Here is a 5242-nt window from a genome sequence, read left to right as displayed (position 1 = left end):
AAAGTAGTGAGAACATTACACAACTCAATTGGCATGATGCAGATCTCATACAAACCATCTCAATGTATCTCAGAACGGCTGGTATGGGTATTAACACTTTTACTGATAAGGAAAGAACAATGTTTCGACCTTCCTGGATCATCTTCAGGTTAAGAAAGAGAGAGTGTTTGAATGTGACTGTTGATGGACACATGTCTCAAGGATGTAGAGTAGAAACAGGTACCAGATTGCAGGTCACATTCAAACACTTTCTTAATCTGAAGATGACCTAGGAAGGTCAAAACATTGTTCTCTCCTTATCAGTAAAAGTATTAATACCCATACTAGCTGTTCTGAGATACATTTTTATTTCAAGTGGGTTTTCATCATCAAGAAACCATCTCAAGTTCTAAAAGCTGTTTTAGACCTGCTCTAATTATCCACAAACCAAGTCTAAGGTGATTCACTATAGGGTATCTTCTACCATATACAGAAATTTGTCTTGTCATTGGCAATGGAAGACCTCAGTGCAGCTCATCACAGTCATTCAGACAACATAGGAAGTTTGGATACTCTCCCTCACAATCACTATTAGAGATAACCATGCACTCTCTCACAACTATCTGATCCCATCCTTTAACATCCACTGCATCTTGGTGCTTGCTATACTTACAGTACTCTGGGCCATCTTGAATAATGTTTGATTAATTAATTGTATGTGCATTGCCCGTGTCTTTGCAATGATTAGGTACATCTTGAGACCTAAATGGTCTTCTGGTCCTAAAATTACATCAGCAATATCTACCAACAGTTCAGTGAGCTGCTACTGCTGAAATGAATAATGATTTCTTTGACAGGACTCAATAAATGACTTCAGATGTGTTGACAACTAAGTATTTCTTTCAGAAATAGCACAAAAGATGTAACATTAGAGATACTACTAGCTTTACCTGCTTTGTCAATTACCATTATGGGCAGTGCAGTGGAATAATGAACAATATATAAGTACGTAATAACATTGAACTTCAGCTCTCCCCAGATATGTCACTGTCCAAGCTAATGCTGCCTCTTTCTTGAAAGGAAACAGCATTTCATGCAACCTTGTTACTCACAACCAGTGCATTAAATCTTGTTCATAGTAAACTTCAGAATGACAATTGTCACATAAAGGTACTATATATTGCTCTGCAATACACCCTTGAGGAATCAACTAATCCTGGGCTTGATCTGGTTTGCATCAAATATTTTTCTCATGAAAGCACAGCTCATTTATTGCACAAGCAAAACTGATGAATAATTCTGCAGGATATCAATCCTTTAAATAGCCATGCCAAATCTAAATTGGAGATGACTGACTATTCTTCCATGGCTAATTTAAACATATATGGAACTTTAACTTTCTAGTTGAGTCTAATCTATCATCATTGATCAGTAGGGATTCAGCATTAACTGACTAAAACTGATGACTTCACATGGAATGCTCCTTATATGGCAAAATTAACCAATGTTCTAATAGTTTCAATATCAACCATAGGCTGACATCCAAACCTATTAGCAGAAGCTATCTGTTGCTCTTCCCAAAGTTGGTGATCACTCTCCATTAGCTTCTTGGAACAGAACTATCTGCTTCTCACTGTTGGTCCTCTTGCCTATCTTGCTGCGCATTAAGATATGAACAGTTTACCATGCTGTTTATAACCAAAGCAGATGCTCTGATCCTTTTCTCAAAAGCAAAGTCAAGGTGGAAGTGTCATTGGCTGTGACATAAATATCGTGGGCAGACCTTCTTAGCCCTGCCCATTTACTAGGAATAAGTGTGGTTGTGTTGCAGTGCTTGGATGTATCAACTACTAATTTGCCTTTAGTAGAGTTTGACCTTAATGTGAAACACTCCATTAAGAAAGAAAAGTTTGAGGTACAGCCACCACAGCTACTACTGTTGGCTTATTTCTCTTGTGATATATTTGAATGTATTACTTCAAAGTTATTACTACTGAAACTACCTATTTTGGGGTTAAAATATCTCTTACACCCAATTTATATCTAATTGTCTCATTAGGCAGTCAATCTGCAAGCTTATCAAAAAAGATGGCTTCTTAATTTCTGCAAACCATTGCAGGTAGGTTTCTCCATAAAACTGGTGCAGATCACTATCAAAGCTACTCAAGTTGTTAGATTTACACCTTCAAGCCTTCAACTTAACTCATTTTATTTTCTGCTCAATTTTCTATCAGATCTAAATGTCAACTGAATTTGGTAATAAAATCCTGGTTCTTGAGTTATGCTTCATTCCAATGTTTGATTGCATCAGGGTATGAATCATACAAATTCAAAGTAACGAACTGCATCACCTGTCACAAGTTCAGTTAGTGACCTGCCTGAAATTTTTTAGAAGTAATTTAGATATTCTTTTTTTCTTTTACTTCCTTGAACGTCAGGATGATATTAGCTGTTGTTGTAGTTACCTGTGGCATTGTAATCAATTTTCACTAGGCTGAGACATCCTAAATGATGGAAGTGCAGTAGAATGAGCTTATACAGGGACACTTAAACTTGGATATGTGTTAGGTGTCTGAGTTCTGTTGCAGAATGGTAAGTTATCACTTATTTTCTCTGCCAATCCTAAACGTTTCCACGACCCATGACTGCCTTGGCAGCATAACACCCTGTTAATGGAAGCACAAAAATGCTTCACTTTCACCAGTCCATGCCTACCTCTCTTGAAGTAGCTCTTGCCTCCCCAATCTCTCTCTCTCTCTCTGTTAATTGGGGTGGTACTAACTAAACACATGGATGAAATACTCTGGTTGATAAATGTTCATGAGTTTTACAGAGATCATCCTATTCAATCTAGGGCACTTCAGGCTGCAAACCACTGTGATGGTTCTTAGCCATTCATGCTTCCTATGCATTCATGTCAAACCTTAAAAAGAAGCCTAGTTTGCCATTCTGAGTACACCAGATTCCAGGGATTATTCTTCACAGGCCCATGGCTGTAGCTTAAAAGGTCTTGAACCTTTATAGCACTGGCAAATCCAAAATACAGAATAGAGGAATTATACACTCAACATCTATATATATATATAACTGTCTTCTCGGCTTTGAGGCTTCAACTCAACACTAAAGGGATTTGAAGAGCACGGCTAAATATATCTGTCAGGTAAAACAGATAAAAGACATAGAATAACAGGAAGATCACCAAATACCACATTATGAAGCTAAACTTCGCTTCTCTCAATTTTAATTAAGCCTACAGTAATGTTCATTACTCAATAGTTTTTCAACATCTTGAAGTAATTAGTAAGGTAAAAAAGCTCGATAAATGGGCCCTTCACAAATTGACTGAAAACCATCAAATAAGCCGAATTGAAATTTGTTCCTCACTTCTTACGCGCAACAAAAACGATCCGTTTCTCCACAGAACTGTCATCTGTGATTTAAAAAAAAAAAAAAAGAACCCCTTTACGACAATCCAAGAGAACCGGACAGTGACTTGACTATGAAGCACCAAAACGTGCCAAAATCAGCTCTGAGGAGCTTATGGTCAGTGTTTGGTGGTCGTCAACAGGTGTGATCCATTATTCATCCTAAACCCAGAATAAACAATTACGGCAGAGAACTATTGTTGTGAACTTGAAATTGTGTATCAAAACTTGTCTTCAAAACATCCAGCAATAGTCAGTCGCAGTGGACCCAAACTGCTTCATGACAATACTCGACCTCATGTCTTGTGTGTTACTGTCTAAAAAGCTAAACAGACTTTGGTAAGAAACTTTACCTCATCCACCATATTGTTTCAGTACAGATTATCACTTTTTAAACATTTGGACATTTTTAAAGGAAAAAATTGCAAATCAAAGGTAAATTGAAAGTGCCTTCGAATACTTCATTGCATCAAAGGACGTCTAGTTCTTTAAAGATTTTCATAAAGTTATAACTCGTTAGCAGAAGCGGATTGAGTTTAAAAGAGCTTGTTTTGATTAAATAAATTATACAACAAAAAGATGTACTTATTTCAAATTTTCCTTTAACAATTTGACATTTTATACGTAACAACCTAATAAACTTTATAAACATTTCAAAAGAATGCAAAATCTAAATGGGCTAGTTTTCTCTGGATACTAACTTCGCCCGATATTATATGTTCTGACAAGGTTTTGGTCTTTGTTACTGAGTCTTCATCTCTGGCCCTGATGATTAGGTCACGAATTCTAATCCCATCAGCAAACATGTTCGCCTTTTTACCTATGTGTGTGTGTCATTTCTAGCATTCTTAAAAGAGTAGCCCAAGAGGGTTTGTTGTGGGTAATAACTGACTAGTTGTTTTTCCTGTAGTCTATCACTTAAAAGTTAAGCTTCGATCGAGTAATTTTGCGCAAATTCAACAGATAAACAAACAAAATCTTCAATGCAAATTAAGATAACAAAATTAAAGCAGTACGAGTGTAAAGTTGAGGAATATGAAAAAAAACACCAGAAAGGACAATTTTCAATAATATATTTAATAAAAAATATGAAAAATAATAATACGCATTTCAAGTAAAGGTGGGCAAGTTAAAAATTAAAGTTTACCCAACCAGTCAGGAACAAATCACTTATGATATTTATCCTGAAAAACAACACATATTTTTTCTATTGTATAAATTCTGCTTTATATTATGTGTCAAATTTTATTAATGAATCTCATAACAGAATGCTGATTATAAAATTCCTAAACGCGTCAGAGGATCGCCCATTGGATCATAGTAAGTTTGCGGACTTACGACACTAAAATTCAGAGTTCGATTTTCCTCGATGAACAGAATGCATATAACCCATTGTATAGCTTTGTACTTAACAACAAACAATCCATTGTATTGCTTTGCATTAATAAAACAACTATCCACGGACAATTAAACAGTGATGATTTTAGCCATTGTCATGACGTGTCTTTAAAACGTCAATTAAAACAAATTTGATTTGAGTGATGCACGATTAAAGATGTTTTGTGAATTTGCAAAAACTGTTTTCTGAACATCTTTTTTATATTTATGAATTTTAAGAAAATAAACATGATTTTAACTACGAACAGTAATTACTATTAATAAAGTTTTCACAGGGAACAAGTTTTAATTTTTAAGTCATCTAACCCCCATCTTCATATGTCATTTTAATATAAACTGATGTAGAGCTGAATAATGACAGTGACTAAAAACTAACAGAAAATAATGTTAGAGTATTTCTTATAATATCTATATAAGTAAAAGCTTCGTACAACCATATA

Source organism: Tachypleus tridentatus, chromosome 5 (genome assembly GCF_004210375.1).
Source record: "Tachypleus tridentatus isolate NWPU-2018 chromosome 5, ASM421037v1, whole genome shotgun sequence".
NCBI lineage: Eukaryota > Metazoa > Arthropoda > Merostomata > Xiphosura > Limulidae > Tachypleus > Tachypleus tridentatus.
This window is presented reverse-complemented; position numbering follows the sequence as displayed.